This window comes from Gobius niger (genome assembly GCF_951799975.1).
Source record: "Gobius niger genome assembly, chromosome: 9".
Classification (NCBI taxonomy): Eukaryota; Metazoa; Chordata; class Actinopteri; order Gobiiformes; family Gobiidae; genus Gobius; species Gobius niger.
The window spans coordinates 21,692,531-21,712,321 of record NC_136860.1 but is presented as its reverse complement, the minus strand read 5'-3'; the positions used below and the strand labels follow the sequence as shown (position 1 = coordinate 21,712,321).

The 19,791-nt window shown below is 41.1% G+C and overlaps 1 long non-coding RNA gene across 1 annotated transcript in view; it reads left to right on the top strand.

The window, feature by feature from the left end:
- LOC306968219 overlaps positions 1-19,791 on the top strand; it is a 307,048-nt gene that overhangs the window by 101,642 nt on the left and 185,615 nt on the right. Inside the window, exon 2 of the long non-coding RNA XR_013793250.1 lies at positions 6,341-6,468. This is a non-coding gene — a long non-coding RNA (uncharacterized lncRNA). The remainder of the gene's footprint in view (positions 1-6,340; positions 6,469-19,791) is intronic.

Genomic DNA, 19,791 nt, shown 5'->3' with positions numbered 1-19,791 from the left:
GCCCGCTTTAATGTTGCACAAATGCCACCAAGAACATGTTTCAAACAAAGATTAAAAAGATGACCACAGATTTTAGAAATGTTTGATTGTGGGACCGTGTAATTTGCATGTGTTTACTGATGCTGCAGGATTGTGAGCAGTCCTCCGGCATAAAAAAAAAAAACACTCCCTTAACAGCAGTGGGGTTTCAAGAAAAAAAAAAAAGCAGCCTCAAAACAGTACCATCTATCTAATTGAAGTGTACATTGAGTATTATATTTCAAACTGCTAAATTTGTCTCACATGAGGAAAAAAATACACCAACTTCGATGTAAGAAGAAAGGGAATTTCACGCTTTTCACACACATGGTTAATCACTCTGCACCAACACAGTGGTGGCAAGCTCATGTAGCCACAGCTGCCCAAGGGTAGACTGACGAATGCGTGGCTTCAAACTAAGCGCAATCAAACCCCCCAACCACGACGAAGCACTCACGGACACACAACATAAAAAAAGGAAAAATACACAAGGACAGAATGCGGCAGTCGGAGCCGGAATAAATCTCCCTTTCGGTGCATGAATGTTCTAATTTACGAAAACCGCTGTCACGCCAAGAGTACCCCACCTGGTATTCCCACATTATTCTCCCATCCTCGTTCTAATCAGGCCCAACCTTGTATAGCGTTCGAGATCAGAAGTACGCTTGAGTTTATAACGTTTGATTTGTCATAAGGTATTCAGATTACAAAGACCTGGGAACAAAACAGGTCTTCCAAAAAATCTAATCCAGGAAATGTGTAGCAATTGTGATAGCTGTGGTGGTAGGGACAGTAGCCATAGAAAAAATCTGGATGTAGCGGTGAGACAGTAGTATTAAAAAAACATTGCATAGGCCTACTATTGTGATACTTTTGGTTCTAATATCTCCTAGAATTTCTTGCCAGTCCACAAAGTTGCACATATCGCCCAAGAACATTTCGGCGTTTAGCCCAAACAACCATTGCAGTCTAATTACCCATGCTAAAGTAATTACTGACCCTCGTGTTGTGTGCATATGCGCAGACAAGCACACGGCTCCTGAATGCCCTGCCATGTGTGTGTGCAAATCAAGTTTTCACCCTGACAATTGCAGCCTTAATTCAATTACAGCAAACGTGTTAAAGCCGCTGATTGTCAGTGTGCACGGGTGAGGAGCCTCTAATACAATGCATATCAATGTGGCCATCAACAGTGACTGCAGTCCCCCAGGTGTCGGCCAAATGAGTGTGAATATTCAGCTTTTTCTCCTCCACTTAACTCTTCATTTCAGCCTGATGACATTTTATTAGGCCTCTATTGGCAGATCTGCAGGGTTAGCCAAGTGCTTCCACCCCAGTGTTCATTCTGTCTAAATACAAGATCATGCAAATTTCAGAAATCACCAAAACAAAAAAGACCCTCTCAGCCCGTGGTACGGTGGCTGCCTCATTTGGCTTTTCATTTCATGCATTTCTCGTGACCACATGGTCCATTAGTGACAAACCGGCCCAGATTATTCTCCAAGCGAATGAAATGAAATCTGGGATATGAAGATTTGGGGAGGAGAAAATATGTACTTAGCTTAGAGTCCTAATATTGTGTGTGTTTAACTATCCATGAAACATATTTTTATTTTATAAGCTGCTAAACTGCTAACTGGATACATTCTAAACTAGAAAGTAACATAATATTTGTAATGTAATACACTTTTGCCTTTTCTTTTCTATATTACATATTTAGATAGAAAACAAAATAGCAAAAATGTAATTGACTCTCTGATTAGCTTGAACACTATCCCAAGTATCAGGAAGTAAAGTCTAAGCAGTTAGAAGTATATTAAAGGAGCTATATCATGCTATTTTAGCCATTCCAAAGTTAAGTATAGGCATTTATATGATATATTGTACCTCTACCACTATGGAGCACTCATTTTTTTGATAAATATAAGTGTTTTCTGGAGGTATTTTTCGAACCCGGAAGACAAAGCGCTTCGATTCAGTTAACTCCGCCCCCTCTCTCCGCACATACAACTTTACCGTAATATAAATAAACAGCAATAAGTGAAATTGCTTCACGATGCAGTTATACGGAGTTGACATCTGCAACACAGCTTCATAAATGGCTAACACACATGCTAATATGCTAACACACAAGCTAACACGCGTTTGGACTGACTCACCGCTCTGCTCCATCGCTGTTTACATAGTGGGACTTGCGTTGGTTATAAAAGTTAATCCACTTTGATTCAGGCGAAGGTTCACCAAACATCCATCAGAGACAGTCACAGAAAAACAATATTTTGGCTGATAGTCGCTGAATCCCGGAGAAAAAAACAGCTAGACGAGTGGCCTCTTCCTGAAAAAGGTTGAACTCCGTAGCCAAACTCCGTAGCCAAACGCGCTTCTTTTTCTCCGTGACATTATCGTTAGTTAAGAATAAAGAACATGTGTGTCCAGAATAGATGACAACGAGCTCCATCTTCACAGCTGCAGCGCAAACATGACGTCTGTTCAGACGCTCAAGGCGATGTGTTTGTTTTGGCCTCAGCTGACCTGGAAGCACCTCGGGCACATCCTTTTTATTTTTTTATTTTTTATTTTTTTTTCTCTTTGCATCTCTCTTACGACAGAAATAATGAAAACGCTGTTTTACAAATTAAAATCAGGCTGTAAGCATAGAATTAAGACATTACATTACAGACGTCGAGCCCTTCCGTTCCGCTGTTACGACACAACTGAACACTCAGTCGTTCACCAGGAGAGGGAGGAGCAGCTGTTCAGAGCAGGATTCAGGAGGATTACTGAGAGCTGCGTGAATGAAGCCACAAACCACTCTGGGGGTGTTTTTGATAAGGAAATAGCATAACAACATGGCTAAAAGCTCTAAAAAGTCGATTTTGCATGATATAGGACCTTTAAAGATGCTTTCATGATGCACAGCCTCTCCAAACATACAATCACATCAACATAAAGTGGTACAATGGTGTGCAACACAGTTGTACAGTTGGCAAGTTGTTGTTGTTGTTGTTGTTGTTGTTGTTGTTGTTGTTGTTGTTGTTGTTGTTGTTGTTGTTGTTGTTGTTGTTGTTGTTAACCAGGCAAGTGCCATGAGATCCATTCTTTATTCAGGCTATTGTACATGTTTTTAGTGGTAGGGAAAATGTAAACGTGCAGAGGAAACGCAGACAAAGGGTAAACTCCACACAGAAAGGTCACGCCCGGCTCGGGATTGACCCAGGACCTTCTTGCTTGCCAGTGCCTTGCCAAAAGACACAGAAGCAAAGTGATGGAAGAATACTTGTTTTCCCCCAGAGAAAACAAGGTCAGAACAACTGTAGCTGACAAGTACTGAATGTCCACTCTGCAAACCATCCAAACAGAAGGCAAAAAAAAAAAAAACAGCCATGGTACTCCAAACTTTTCCTAAAAATGCCCATATATAACCCCTTCCAGACCATCTTGACTGTCAGCCTCTGTCTCCGCTGCATATCGATTCATATGAAAACAAGTTGCCAATCCAAATAAACACCATGTCAAGGAGTCATCCAAGCAGACGGGAATATGTGCGCAGCATGATAGCACAGGGCAGCGAGCCGCGGGGGTGTGGTGGCGTGGGGGGGGGGTCCACTGGTGCTCCTGACCTCCCGGGGGGGTCCACTGAGGCGGCCTGAGGGCCATGAGAGTGTGTGTGTCCGTGTATGTATGTGTGTGTGTGTGGACATAACGGTGTGCATGGGCAGACATACGAGTGGCTAATCATGTGTGGCTTTGTGAGTCTATTGAAGATATTTATCTGGTCAATAAATGCTATCACTGTTATTGCAGTCACTGTGCTGTATTATAAGCTGTTCTGACAGGGCTATAATATAGATCTGCTCCATGTAGAAAAGAGTGTTTATCAGGTTCAGCCTGTAAGTCTCTATTGCGCATGTGACTGTCATATATAGTGCCTTGGTTTCACTGACAGTATTCTAACCTTTAAATTAGGACTGAATAATAGATCAGCAAATGAATCACACTATTATGTGATCACAATGTATTGCAAATCTCCAACATCTTCCATCTGACTGAGATTCTTTTTTCTTTTTGTTTAACACAGCTAGAACAAAAACACATGCAACTTAAAAAAAAATCATAATTTTAGATTTAGTTATGATTGAATATGTTTGAAGTTTCGCTTTAATCCCTCATTATTATTGCTGTATTGAAATTATTTGCTGAAATATGGCAGTAATATTGTTATCGGAATATTCAGGAGAATTATGAAATATCACAATCTCATATTCTGCTACATTATGTACAGTCAATTTTTAACTTCAGTGTTGATTATATTAATAAAAATGCCATTCATTTTTATTTGAACGGAAAGAAACGTATTGAAAAAATCCATTCACATATGACTTAATCCCAATACCATAGCAACAGCAGATTCAGCATTACTTTTGATGATAGTAAGGAATAAAAAAGTGTAAATTACTGTATCTATTCCAACAAGCTTTGGGGCTATGGGACAGTCGGAAGCCTTGAAGGTACCTCGGGACCTCGTGACCTCTCTCCTTGTGTCCTGATGTGATCCCCTAGGACCCCATCAAGCACCGGGGCCAACAATAATCACTTGGACCCCACCGCGCGGTTAGCCACTGTTAGCCGGGGTCAGGTGGAAGGACAGACCAGAGCTCTCCATTCCACAGGGCACTCGGAAACGAGCTGTGGGGGGGTGGGGGTGGGGGGTTAGCGCCAATAAACTTATGGCGTTGCTAAGGTCATGCTAATTGCCACGGATGTACTAGCGGTCATCAGTTAGTCTTGACTCTGGAGAAGAATGGGGGGAGCAGGTGGGGGGGGGTAGTACAGGTGTGGACCTTTAATTAAATACCACTGCAAAGGTTAATGCGCAAAGCAAGAAACCGCAGCCTTAGTTATTGAAACACAGATGCCCTCTTAGTCTACGGGAAGTGTACGTTTGTGGATTGGAGAAGAAGAAAAAAAAAAGTGGAATTCAATTTATTTTCACTTGACCATGTAGGAAGATGAGAGGCTAATCTAACAACGATAATGAAACCTGACAGCTTTGGCACAAGAATAGACCTCAACTCTTAGATAATATCGAGAGCGGGGCGAATTAAAAGGCTCTCCGCGGCAGCTGCGGATAATTTCACCCTCCATTATGTGCGAACTCTGACATCTGTAGATTATGTGGGAGCAGTGCGGCGCTCAAAGATATTCACACACCTAGTTTTAATATTCAAGTCTATGAGAGTGCACATGTGGAGGCAAATGAGAGCGAGTTTTGATCATTAGCGCCATCTGCTAATTCAGAGCGCGTTTGTAATGTGCAAAGTAAAACGTGCGCGGCTCTACGGGAAAGTGAACTATTTGGTAAACAGTTTGACTCAACTCATTGTTGAAAGCGCCGATGTTTATACTTTATTCGGTTACTCTTGAACATCGTGGCTTTGATGGTGTGTATAATAACTTCAAAATGCCAACACTTTTTAACCTCTTACCCCCAGCCTCTAGGCCAATGTAACACCTCATTTGAAAGCTAAGACCTAAAAAACGGATTGCAATCTTTTTGTTGCGTTATCGCCACATTTTTGTCACATTTTGGAAGCTTTCTTGTCATATTTACGTGGTTTCTTTGTTGTGTTTTGGTCACTTTTTCATCGTATTTTTATCACATTTTTGTCGCTCTTTCGTGGCTTTCTTGTTGATTTTTTGTTGCTTTTTCACCACTCTTTAGCCGTGTTTTTGTCACTTTTTTTCTGTTGTGTTATTGTTGTGTCTTTGTCACTCTTTTGCCGCTTTTTAGTCACATGTTTGAAGTGTTTTTGTTGCATTCTCGTCTTTTTTAAACCACTTTTTTTGTGTGTTTTTGTCACTTTTTTGTGGCTTTTTCTATTGCTTTTTCACCACTCTTTAGTCGTGTGTTTTTGTCGCTGTTTAAATTGCGTTATTGTTGCTTTTCCCGGCACGTTTTTTTGCTTGAGAATACGGGTAATGCCGAACTGGAGAAAATGTGCTCGGTTAAGGCGGGGGTTAAGAGGTGAAGACGCTAGTTATAAACGCACAAGATGAGGGCGCAAAGTGTTCACATTGATTATTAGCAAAAACATGCTAATCTGCACAGAGAAGAGAGGATGACCACGGGTTTGCTGAATGTGTCCCGCCCTAAAGAAATCTCCATGTGACAGCGTAGCATGTTGGGCTTTTTTACTCATTAACTGTCCGTGAGAGTAAATACTACGCTGACAGAAAAGACAAAGGGACAGAGGGATATTGTACATCCAATTACACAATGGAGATAGATTCTAATAGTGTGTATTGGTGACTCCAACTCGAGGCAGCAAAGTTGCAATTGTGGTTTTCTGGCCAGAGACACCAGGGGGAGATGAAAGACTCCCCAGTCATCCCATTAACACTTGTATTACCCCCAGAGGGACTACGAAAAGGATATATTAAGGTAAACAAGTTACTTAGTTCTGCTTTAACTGGAGTGTGGGCTGGCATTCAAAATGCAGCAGTGGGAGAGAGGGACATAAACATGCAGGATTCCTTCTGGAATATGTGCAAATGTGGGTGGGGTGATGGGACAGTCCTCTTGTGGCAAGACATTCCACCAACCTGTCCCATGTGAATATGTGAACGTAGTGTGTGGGTTAAAATGGGTTGGGTAATGTAACAGAAGTCAAGCACCAAGGTACACGGTCAGGGAAAATTCTGTTGTTAGAAAATGTATTAAAAAATTATTTGGGCTTTTGTTGTGTGTAAAGAATGCGCAAAGTCCCATTAATTATTTACCCCACACTCCACTTGTGAAAACAGAGGGAATACAGGCCGAACTGTGGAAGAACGCAGCTGTTTTCTGGACTGCGCTGCTGTTCAAATTACTCCAACAGTAAACCTGCCTGACCCCCATTATAATTTTGGCTTCAAATCAACAGCACAATTAAGGACACTCACTTCTTCCAAAACACAAACTTGTCTCTTGTATTGCTAGACGCCAGAAAAAGAAGAAAAAAAACTAACTTCAGGCAGGAAAAAAGAAAAGCAACACCTGAGGGAAAAAAAATATATGCACAAGGCAAACAACGGCATTCCACCAATCTGAGGAGGCTGTCCATAGGGAGATTAACGCTTTCATCTCCTGTCTCAATTTAGACAAAAAGCAAATCCTTAATGTGGGCACAACAGCAGCACTGTCCTCAGATTAACAGGCAACTTCAGCCCCATACATGCATTGATTTATAGGACAGGATCAATGCAATAAGTACCCACTCGATCGTCCAATCAATGCTTTATGTGAGCGCTTAGAGGAAAACTGGAACGGATGAATGGAGAGAGAGTGGGACCGCTGGCAGTCCTTGGGTCAGTACCTGGATGCACAGAAATAATATCTGTTGTCCTCCATATTGAAAACATTTTGGAGGATAGGAGGACAGATAGAGTTAGAGAAACTAGTCCAATATCAGGTATCCATATCTGATATAACAAGCCCATAGATGCGACAATGTGGTATTAAAAACTTGAGCATTGTTGCTATGCAGAATGACCAAGCAGTGGGTTCTGGTTACCTCCCAAACCTCACCCAAACATGCTATTATGGCTTCAGTCAGACCACTAATTGGGTATTCACGTGGCGTTGTGTTGTTTGTTTATCACCGCATTGCCACTGCACGACTTGGTTGAACACATCTCATTTTCATCCTGCACATGAAAGCCAAGAAGACAGTGGAATCTGTGCACTGTATTTGAGCCACCCAGCCTTAATCTCAGTTAACACAAGCCGGTCTCCCTTCCCTTTTGCTTGGAATTACCACCCGCCGTGGTTTTGTTGTTCCCTTCACATCCCCCATGTTTTGTCAAATAATTTATTCTGCCTTTAAAAAATTCACAACAATATATACCTTTGTATGCAGACGAGCGAGAGGAAGATGGCAGGGAATGTGCTTATGAAGGCTTGGAGAGAAACGGTTCAAATCCATAGAAAAAAAAAAGATGACAACATAAAACAGTGTTGAAAAGTTAAAATATTTTTAAAACACACGGCTCTGTGGTAACTACTGAGCATAGATAAAACAACTTGAGAAAATAGCAACTTGCATGTTTAGTCGTTTGAGTCTGTGGGAAAAAATAATGGGATTTTATTTCCCCCTTAAACCAGAGTTTTGAGTTTTGGGGTGAAGAGATACAGTAGTTGATCTCCATGAGCTTTTTTGACTGAATAGCACCAAGCATTTTAGTTTATACTAAGTTCCAGGTTTAGCCTTTTGATGCCACAACTTCACTATTATTTGATATCTTATTTGAAATGAGATATCGAATAATAGTGATCAGAGTCCCTATATTTAGTAGGTGCTACATTTTTAGCTGTGTCATGTGTGCACAGTGCCTAGGGTCGGGTGTCATTTTGAAGCATGGCTCCCTCTCTTGTGTTCGTGAGAGGCGCTCTACATAACCTCCATCAGCGTATACCCATCTGCCATTCATTACCGTGTTCCTCCATTACCCCCCATGTATTTCGTCCTTTGTTCATGTTGTAAGGGCATCTGCAGTTGTAACTCTGGCACCTTCTGTTTCCCTCCATTGAAAAGCCATTTGCTTTTGGGCACAGGCGCAATGCATCCTTGTCAACCTCTCCACACTGACAGACCCATTCTGACCTCTAATTGGAAAAACCTCCCTGTTTTCTGTGTTCGCGCTCTACACCACATTGCTGCTGCTATTCCTCTGTTTGCTCTGTAGTAATGTAGAAGTCGTTTTTTTTTTTTCAGATGCACAGCTCACCCCGGTATGGTGGCGCAGTGGTTCACAGCAAGAAGGTCTCGGGGTTCGATCACCACCTGGACGGGGCCTTTCCGTGTCTGCGTAGGATTTCCTCCAGGTACTCCAGTTTCCCCTGCCACTAAAAACATGTACAATAGGGCAGGATGAATGAGAGTGTGAATGAGAGTGCGACTGTGGGACAATGGATGCAAATTTGCCCATGGCTACAATATGGTGTGGTGTGTTCATTAACATGCACACTGCCTACCAAACAAACCAATAAATAAACCCTGTACAGACCTCAGACCCACTTATCTTTGCTGATTTCCACATTGTGGTCTCAGAAGAAAAAAAATATTAAAGGCAACAAATTTTATTAACCAGTTATTTTATTTTATTTATTATTCATTTGTTTATTTGACAGGGGCAGTACAAGAAAACATTGCCAACTCGGTGGCCGTATATGCTAATTTGCAGCCCCCGTCCCTGCTTAGCCTTTTCAAAGTGTTTATAAAAGAATAGAAAGATGAAAAATCAGTAAAAAAGCATCAAATATTATAACAATAACAAGAAAGAGGAGAAGACATATCTGACCACTCAGGTCCATTTGGGATTTTAGTTCCAGTGGCAAAGAGTTCCATAACTGTGTCCCTTTCACTGAGAATGCAGTTCTGCACCGCTTCCCTCTGCAGTTCCCGCTGACTCCAGTTCTGGTGTTCACTCCTTGATTAGTGTATTTTTGTAGTAACACATTACAGACGGAGCAAGACCATTAAGACACTTGAATCGATTTTTTTAGAGAGTCTGATGAAGCTACTGAAGGTTGCTTTGTGTAAGAAATGCGCGGTATAAATAAAGTTGCCTTGCCTATATCATTATATTTTTCAATGATAGTGCAGAGATGCCACTTCATTGGTTTTTGATCAAACACTTTTCGTTAAACAAATCAATAAAAAATCTTTTACTTAGAGAACAGTGTTTAAAGGCCTTTTACCAAATCTTCTTTTGTTTACAAATATTGAAAGTGGGCGTGTGTACATTTTAAACAGTCAGTTGTGGTCTAAATCCATTCCTAACTTTCCAATGGAATGTTACATCTTTCAGCTGGCCATGCTCTGAAGTATCACCGGCGTGTCGTGATGTGTCCCCTTTCAGCCGTTCTTTCTTCCGAGGCGTGGCCAGTCTGACGGTCCAGACAGGTCCATCAGAGCGGCCATAAGTGACATGTCACCACACGCCTGTGACACTGGTAACAAGTCGACACAATGAGCGTTACTAAGCTTAATACAGAGGTCTGCAATGTCCAGATATAAACATAATACAAATAAAGCACTCTAATATCTGAAAAAATAAATAGGAAAATAAATAAGACAGCAATGATTTGATTTTGGGAAGTGTGGCGGCTGTTCAAATCCTCAGTTATAAACCTTTTAAGACAACATATTTCTGATTATAGGTGTGATAGAAAAAAAAAAGGAATTTGTTTGATCCTTACAGATATGGTCTCTTTTGTCTTTTTCATTGACTACAGTTGATTGGTTAGATTGCTTGAGGTTATTGGGGGAAAAAAAGTCCTACATTTGGATGGCCATAGCAGTGTGCAGACTTTCGTTTATTATGCATACTACAATTACTTGTACTTTCCTGTACGTAAAAAGTCCTGGCTGGCTATGGATATTCAGCCTAATCACTGGCACAATCACAACAAGAGCCCTAGACATCACACTGAAATGACTTGAGTCTTCTTGCTGAAAACAAATGGAAGTAAACTTGTGGGAGCCATAAAAAGAACAGTTTCTCACACAAGATCTCACAAACTCTCTCATTTTCACTTACTTAGCCTTGTGCCTCACATCCAGCATCCATCATAGACTGTAGAAAATGACTTGTTATGACTTTAATTTGTTTTTCCGCAGCCGAATCAGAGCGAAGCTTGTGCACACCTGTGAACTCAACTGAACAGCGGGACTGTGCAGATGTGCAAGAAAGAATAGAAGAAGAAGAAGAGGAAGAAGCTTGTCGCACCTACAGTATGTCACCAGAAATGCTAACACGTGAAAATAAAGATGGGAATGAAAAAGAGAGAAGAAGGAACAAAAAAAACGTTGTCACCAATAAGTGTGAAAACAATGTGTTTTACAACATCTAAAAAGACCAAGGGGAGCCTTTTAATGGTTACACGTTGGTCTCATCTCCACACTAATCCCAAGTGCTGTTACCTTGCAATTAACAAGGTTGATGCCTCTTCCCATTTAGCCCTCACCTAAATTTAAAGCTATTTTTTTTGTGCACTCAAAGTCACAAAGTACAAAATATTCCTGTGCCACTACCGCTGTATTGACGCAGAAGTTTGGACCATTGCTTATACATGCAGAGCGAGGCTGTTTTTGCCTAAGCACCGGCACCCTGGGCGGAATGGCATAATTTAATGAATCGACTAAAAGGGATGCAATAAATATCCCAGCACAGTGTCAGTTCAGGCTCGCTCCCAAATTAGAGCCAGACGCCAACCAAGGTAAATATTCATTGAGAACAAGTGTTGATGCAAGTTGATGCATTACACGGTTTCAAGTTGGGACAAAATACCAAAACAACATTGTCATCATTGTATTAAATGATTGTTTCGCTTACTGTCAAGGACTGCCACTGCAAATGGTGAGGAATAATCAATACATTTATTCGGCATGGAGTGTTCTATACTGTATATTATTTTGGCTGTTGTTATTTTTCTACAGAGGGATTGCGTCAACATCTAAAATATTTGCGAGCTGTACTATGAATAAAACATGCTTTGTGAGATTTACAAACACCTTTTATTTTACATGCAACAAGTTTTGGAGGATTGTATTTTTTTCCCCTGGAACCCCAGTGTGAGTGCTACAGACTTCATAACGTTGTATCCCGAATTGTCAGCCCCATTCGCACACCCGCAAATCTACAAACAAATAAAGGCCCTGCGGAGCATGTCAAAGCACAGGCTAATTGAGTTACAACAGCTCGCGAGGGAGGAATCATGTCAGCATCCATCACCTGCACTGCAAGTACAACACTGGTGTAGTACAGGCACTGCAGTTAGATTTATGAATGCATCCAGTTATTTTAGTGGGCCATGTGTGACGATCTTTTCAACACGCTGGATGAACTTCCCAGGGATGCAGCATTAAATTTTGGGCCCTGGGTATCAAGCCTTTTTTTTGGGCCCCACACTGCAAGTATTAAATATGATTTTAAGCAATGAACTGGCTTTTTGAGGGCCCCTGATTGCTCTGGGCCCTGGGTAAACCGTACCCTTTACCCCCCCCAGTACAACGCCCCTGGAACTTCCTGGAATGACACTGTCCAGGGAGTTACAAGAAGCCTTACAGCTTGCTAGACATGAGAACATGTTTGTGGAGGCTCTCAGTCCTCCAGGAATTGCCTGTCCTCGTAAAGATTTTCTTCTATCATTAGCTGGACTGAGTGGATTGAGTGGTAGATGTTTCACCTCTTCCTTCACTTTATAAACTGTTCTTTCAGAAGGTGTGATGCGCCTATGTGCCACAACAAAAACAGTCAAACCTGCCCACCCGCGCGCCTGACCTGAACACAGCAAATTTGCATTGCAGCTGGAGTTACACCGGCGCATTGTGATGTAAATGTTGCAGTGCGGAGTCTCCATTGAAATTCAACTATAGGCAAATTGTCCAATTCCAGCGCTCGTTCGGTTCGATTCAGAGCGGCATCTGCATTAGAACAGATGCGGAGGACACCTCTGGATTGCTGCCTATTGTTTGAAGCAGTCACTGTATTCATGCCCGCCCTCACCGCTGCAGATAGGTGTAGAAGGCACCTTGCTTGTGCGCATCTCTCTCTCCTCGACTTGCGAACCCCCATACTGTAAGTGTCCCATTAACAGTTCCTCTAGGAGATGGGCAAAAGATTGACATAGAAAAAGTGCTTTCCTTTTGTACTTCTAATGTGTTGCGCTATTGTTGGCTTAAGGCTAAGTTGATGTAAGCTTAAAGTGCGGCAATCAAAACAATCAACTACTCGTGTCAAATTAGGAAGTGGTGGAAAAATGGTTAAAAACGCAGAAGGCATTGTCCTTGGTGGAAATGAAAATCCAATCAAAGTAGATATGGGGAATAATGGCAAACTGCACATGCACACGTCTGACCAAAAGCTTCATAATGTTGCGGAGGCTGATAACAAGTCTATTGTGGCAGGCATGCCTCTTATTGGTGAGCACAGCCCCTGCGTGTCGAGCTGAGGTGGGGCACTGTCCCTAGAGTCCACCATCACAGCAGGTTAACCTGGCACCGCTTTTCCGAAGACTGATTGCCAGGCTCCCCGTGGCTAGAGGTAAACCGACAATTTTCCATCAGCAGGGAATGCAGCTTTATTAGTAAAATGGGAGGGGGGTGGTGGCGGGATGCAGAACCAGTGATGGAGGTGTGGAGGGTGACTTCACTAAAACAGGGGCTCAAGCGAAATGAAGTTTAGAAAAAAGCTCCTAAAAACAAATCCAAGTGAACACGTGAGTGTAAGCTCTCAGTCTTCCAGGGTGGTTCCATGATTGTTGAAATACTGTCGACAGGACTGGTGTTTTCACGTAATAAAACATTTGACCGAATCATCAGTGGTTACATTTTATTTGACACTACCTTGATGCAGTGTACCTAACTAAACTTAATAGAATGTCATCTGCTTTGTGACAATCTGTAATAACCAGTACTTGTGTAGTACATACACAATGGAATTATGTGTATTAGTACATTGGAGGTACATAATATATTATGACATAAGACCTTTAGAGTAAGGGCTTAAGGTTAGGGTTGGAGTTAGGGTGTTATGTCTTGCTACATTACGCACCTCCAAACTGCAAACACATAATATTCCATCATGTATGTAACATATAGGTACAGGTAATTCCACATTGTTACATAGCACATTGCTGTCATAGTCATTAATCTTTGATCGCCGTAACCGCACAAAACAAAATGAAGGTGTAAGTATATATATAGTACATAAACATTTCATATAAAAACTAAGGGTCAAACAACGCCACAGTCATGGGACAAAAGCGCAATATACTGTACCAATCACAAAGGATAAGAACACTTGACCATTATACAAATCAACAAAACACATCCTCAAAAAAGCAAAACAAACACATGTTCACGTCTCAAAAAAGCAAAGGCGAATGCAATAATAGTGGTATTGTGGATGTCTCATTATCACCGTTGGATACGGCTCATGACTTTGAGGCCACAGTGGAATTAGCAGTATTTTTACATTATTGTACAGGTCACAGCATGAATAGGAAAACACTTCCATAAGTCATTGTCTGTCAGTATACATCACAAGTACATCACAGTAAGACATATAAGTCGTTTATGCGGATATGAAGCCAAGTGTTATCGAGAAACAAACTTGTCCTCAATTTTAGACAGTGCCTCTTGTCAGAATTGGCTTTTGCGTGTAAATAACAATAGCGCTGGTGGAACTGCTTTTTAGAGTCAGTATGCATTTAAATCACAGCCAAGCATCCTTCTTAAACTGGCTTTCTGACAGGTAGGAAAACATCTCACGGTAAAAAAGCCACAGCCCCTGTATCATAGATGAGACAGCTCGTGCAAACAGCAAATCAATATCTTCCCTAGGTGGCGAGTGAATATAAACTCCAAAGCTACAACTTCTGTGAACAAAAGTAAATGTACTAAAAACACGCTCTAAAATATATTTCCAGGTTATTCTTTCTTTTTTGCAAAATGACACATCTTAGAGGGCAAACAAGAAGAGCCTTATGGTTTTCAAGGTCTCCATTTGTTTTTCCATGTACCACTGTCAGGCACAGGCAGAGGGGCGATCGGTGCGGAGAGCGCAGGGTTAAAAGGCCATGGCTGGGATTATAGCACCAGTAAGGACCCCATACTGCGGCCTGACATGCCTACCAGCTTACAGTGCAGTTTTCTCTGACAACGCGGGGTCATGCATGGTCAGAAAGCATGATTTTTCACCGACAGGGTTGAAAGACAAGTCGAAATTGTGGTTCGTTCCAAAAGGTTGTTTGTATAGCATTATGCATTTTTAATAACAAAGTCATGAAGCAAAGTCATGACGAAGTAGTAGGATTCACCCAACTTGCTTTGACCTTAAAGTGTGCGTCTGGGATGGGGTTTTTTTGTGTGCAAAGGAAAGTTCTGGCATTGCTTGGATGTTTTATTCATATGTATTCATGATTATTCCAGTGTATCTTGTGAAAACTTTAAACTTTTAAATGGCTCAAAAGATAAAATAAACAGTATTATTTGCAGGACTGGTCGACAGATTTCACACAAATTTAGAGACGCTAGCGCTTGGGGAAAAAAAAAAAGTTTGATTTTTGATCCACCCATGAAGCACTTTCTCAAACCACACTTAAAGACCACCATATGTACACTAAGCATTACTTCTCCACTGGCTCCTATAATGAGGGGGTCGACTGAGCAGGAGAACAGGGAGAGGGCTCGCTGGTAGTTAGCGATCAGCATGGGAGCTGGCTAATCCATCCCGGTGTCTGTCCACTGCAGCCTGTCTCAGACATGTGGGAACACGCCAGAATCGTCATCACGCTCACTCCACCTGATTAAGAACCCTATAAGTCCCACAGGTATCACTGTTTAAGCTTTACCATTTTTACACGGCTTAACACCAGCCAAGACAAAGTGCCACGATCGATACGTTTAGAGTGAAAAGAGCACGGAAGACACGCGATGAGGGGTGTAAAAAGGTGAAAAGGGAAATGTTAGACTGTTCTGTTATTTTGTAATGATTTTAACCTCTTACTTGAACCGCGTGCAGTTCAGCTTCATCCAAATGTAAAAGCTTCTCGACTGGAGAGCAACAGTATAATGTCTCATTTGAAAGCTGAGGCCGTCAAAAGGGATCGCAACATTTTTTTGTCTCATTGTCGCCATGTTTTTGTCACATTTTTGGTCATGATTTTGTCGTTTTTTGTTTCTTTTACACTGCTTTTTTTTCCGTCTCTTTTATGTCATGTTTTTGATTCGCTTTTTCATAGCTTTTTTTTTTTCATGCTGTTTTGTCGTGATTCGGGGTCAGGGTTTTGTTGTGTTTTTGTCACATTTCTGTTGTTTTTCCGGCACGCTTTTTGTCACTTTTTTGATGTTTTTTTAATGCTTTTTTTTTTTTATAAAGCTTTTAGGTAAAGCCAAACTGGATGAAACGTGCTCGCATGTGTCTGTGGGTGCACAGTACATTGTATTCCCACCATTGAAAAAGGTCAAAGGGAAAACTCTACAACTGCAGCTTTGTCATTGTGTTCAAAATGAGGCAGGCAATGCTTGGTTTTTGAATTTCTTTTTCTGTCAAAAATACAAAGTAATACAAAAAGGATGCTGTCAAAATTGCAAAGCATGGCCACTATGATGCGTTTTGACACAACATTTTATATTTGTGCCGTGATAAACCTCACTCATACCACAACTGCCCCAGAGCCACACTTCGGACACAGAAGAGCGATGACACATCACAAATATTTACCACACATGGGACAGTTTTCATCCAACAAGCGTGAAAATCCTTGTCATGAATATATTGAGGGTGGCCTGTAATTCCCTGGGCTCCTGCTTCACCATAAATGGCTGTCAGGAGTGTGTCTGATTTATTTCTTGTGTGTTTGTGGGACAAGGGCCTGCGAAGCACCTCCCGGACGACACCAGGAGGGGCGAGGCGGGGAAGCAAACTTGGCTCACACACCACACAGGCAGGGGGGCAGTGTACACCCATCAACGCCTCCTTTGCAGGTGAGCAGAAGAAGAAACGGGCAATGTTCGGAGAGCAGCACCCAGTAGTATTCTGAAAGACCAGAGTTTGAAAAATCATGTATATATTCATGTACCGCGCAACACAGACGTGCAGCAGTCAGAAATACATGCGCAGTCTGACACCTGACAAATATGACAAGTCTTACGGGTTTAGTATTGCTGTTGTGTAGAGAAACATACACTTCTGCCAATCACGTGAATGCCACAACAAACATACTAATAAAATAATATCATTTTTTTTAGTAACCAGTAACTATTATGTGGAAACAATCGAGGAGCCAAAAAGGGCATCTGGCACAGGAAATAAAAAAAATGCTTATTGTCAGTTTTGCTGTGCAGGTTTTTACAACAAAAGTAAATGTTGTTTTTTTGGTGAGGAAGTGCAGTGCTTTCTAAATGTTGATTTAGAGTTCTACATTAAATTGTCACCCACCACATCATTAGTCTTCTCTGTCAGAAACAAATTAGCACAGGTCTCTCTGAAATGGCATGAATATAACAAATAAGCAGTATTTATTGGTTCATGGTCAAACAACAAGGAAACATCCCATTAACGCCTTAGCAAAGGATTTTGGGTAGATTCCTATTCAATGATTCCTCTGGTATAGTTGCTGCAATAGAATATAGCATTTATTTCTTTAGCTATTTTGTTAATATCGTATTGCAATGTGATGTATGAACAGCTGTCTTCATTTGCTCCCATTATACTTCAACCTTTTACAAAGAATCTTCCAACCCCTGTAAAATCACAGACAGGAAAATCAATGAGGAGAATGAGAAATACACAAAAACACACAGAACAGTAATGGGAGCAGAATGGACAGGGCATTGACATGCCAAGTGCTAACTGACTAGCTGTCAATACACTCACTGACCAGAAAGGTCCCGCACTGTCAGGGGACTGCAAGGTACAAGCCCAGAAAAAACAACACGCTCACGGGGAGGTGCAAGTCAATCAAATTAAGTTCTTCCAGCCCACTAGCTTCAGAATACAGCCAAGAGAGGCTCCAGAGAGAGAAGCAGGGCCGGTCTATGGGGTGCAATCTGAGCGGCCCCCCTGCTGAGGCGGCTACAACGGAGGGCCTTCTCGCACCATCAACATTAATCATCAAATATGGAATCTGTATGTTTGAGACAACAGTGAAGGCCGTCTGATACATGAGGTCATTTACAGCTATATCAGAAGCAGAAAACATTCATTTGAAAGGTTCATTTTGTTCTACTTTGCTTGAGTGTTGTGGCATTCACAGGAAGGGCCTTGAGTGTACAAACTGTCCCCAATCAAAATGTGATTGAGACAAAAGTTTCACAAACATCTATACATTCAAACTGTAATAGTTATAGAATCTACTTTGTCGTGCGTTTGCGATGCACTGTTTTCGTCAATTTGGCAGCGTGATCTTTTCTTTTCAGTTTCATGCAGCTACAATGTGGAACAGTCTTTTTGAATCCTGAAGATGCGAGACAGGCCTCATCTCTGGCCATGTTCAAATCAAGGCTGAAAATGGATTAATGGGTTGTGCATATGTCAACTGAATGTATCTTATTTTGATTTGAATGCAGTTTTATGTATGTAACTGTATCCTTGAATCTATGTGTGCACAAATAAACCCGCTGTTGATATTAAGGCGTGATTTAAATTATTTCAAGATCAGACAATTTATAACTTGAGAAAAAAAAAAAACATTTATCAGTTTTTGACTAGTTTGATCTTTGCCACCTTTCATTTCTCTGGTAAAACAAAACAAGTGAGGAGTCAGAAGCGACCCTCTTAAAAAACATGAAGCAGTCAACACGTCGGTGTCACAACACATCAGAAATAAAACCATCTCTGTGGAAAATGTCGGAAAAATTGTCTTCAAACCGGATTAGGCTCATGTCACGGGGGTTGTCTTGTAAGATTTAAGGGAAAAATATCAATAAACATAAAGTGAAGAGAAAAGGTAGCGGGTGACAGATGGTTGGGAAGTCTTTGTGTGTGAAGAGACGGTGTTAGAGCCGACTCATCCAGTGTCAGGTCTCGTAAATCTACTTTCTGATCACATATGAACACCGTATGAGTGACAGCAAAGGGAGGGGGCCCGCAAGTTCATTCTTTTACCACAAAAAAAAAAATCACTTAAGAAACTTTCCCAATGTGTCAAAATAAATGTTCAGACGCTGCAATGAACTAAAAAAAAAAAGCCATTATCAGTGTTGACCTTTGTATCAAACGAAAACAAAGGAAAAAAACATCCAAAAAACAATATTACATTTGTTTTAAGTTTTTTTTTCTTTCTTTTTACACATAGAATTTATACACAACACTATAGCTGTAGAAAATACACTGCTTTCCCAAAAAATTAAACTAGATTTAACTAACTGTTGTGATCTGATCAGGTCTAGGTTCAGCAACACTGCGTGCACAAAGAATAAGGTAAGCTGATTTCCAAAACATCCTGAATGGCCAGGTTATTCCATCAATGGATTTCTTCTTTCTCTACTTGCACAGGCATATTCCGAAATGACAATGCAAGGATTCAATGGGCTCACATTGTGAAAGAGTGGTTCAGGGAGCATGAGGCATCATTTTCACAAATGATGAAATCAAAGCTGAAGGCGGTCCAACTAAACATAGTAGAGCGCGTGACCTTTTTTTGTGATGACTTTTTTTGGTCAGGCGTTGTATGTTAGTATTCAAAGTAAGTAAGTGCTTTATTTGTCATTGAGCAATAACGAAATTGCGTAGATCAGATGTTAGGGCTTGTTAGGTTTGTTTTCGGAGGTAGAGGAAACCGGAGCACCCGGAGGAAACCCGACTATGTGCCCCTCTGAAACGGTGCAGCACCTCCAGGGTTTGTCTCCGTTTCAGAGCGTGGTGTCCCACACTGGTCAGCTCCTCCACCTCCTTTACAAGTAGAACGTACTTTTAAAAGTAGAAAGTACAGGTTGGTTCAAATAAGTATTTCAGAAACATGAAGAATTTTGCAATATATTGTGACTTCCTGCAATGCGAATATTGCATCACCTAATATTGCAATAATAATATAAGTATTATATTTTATCTTTCAATGTTGTGAAGTTAAGTCAGTCAGTTCTGAAACATTTTATTTTACACTACACTTGATACATTGTACCAACCAAATTTAATACAATGTAATGTACTATGTAATAATGTGCAATAATGTGTACCTGAGTTTAGCCTATGGAATAATGTGTATTAGTAGTTTGGAGGTACGAC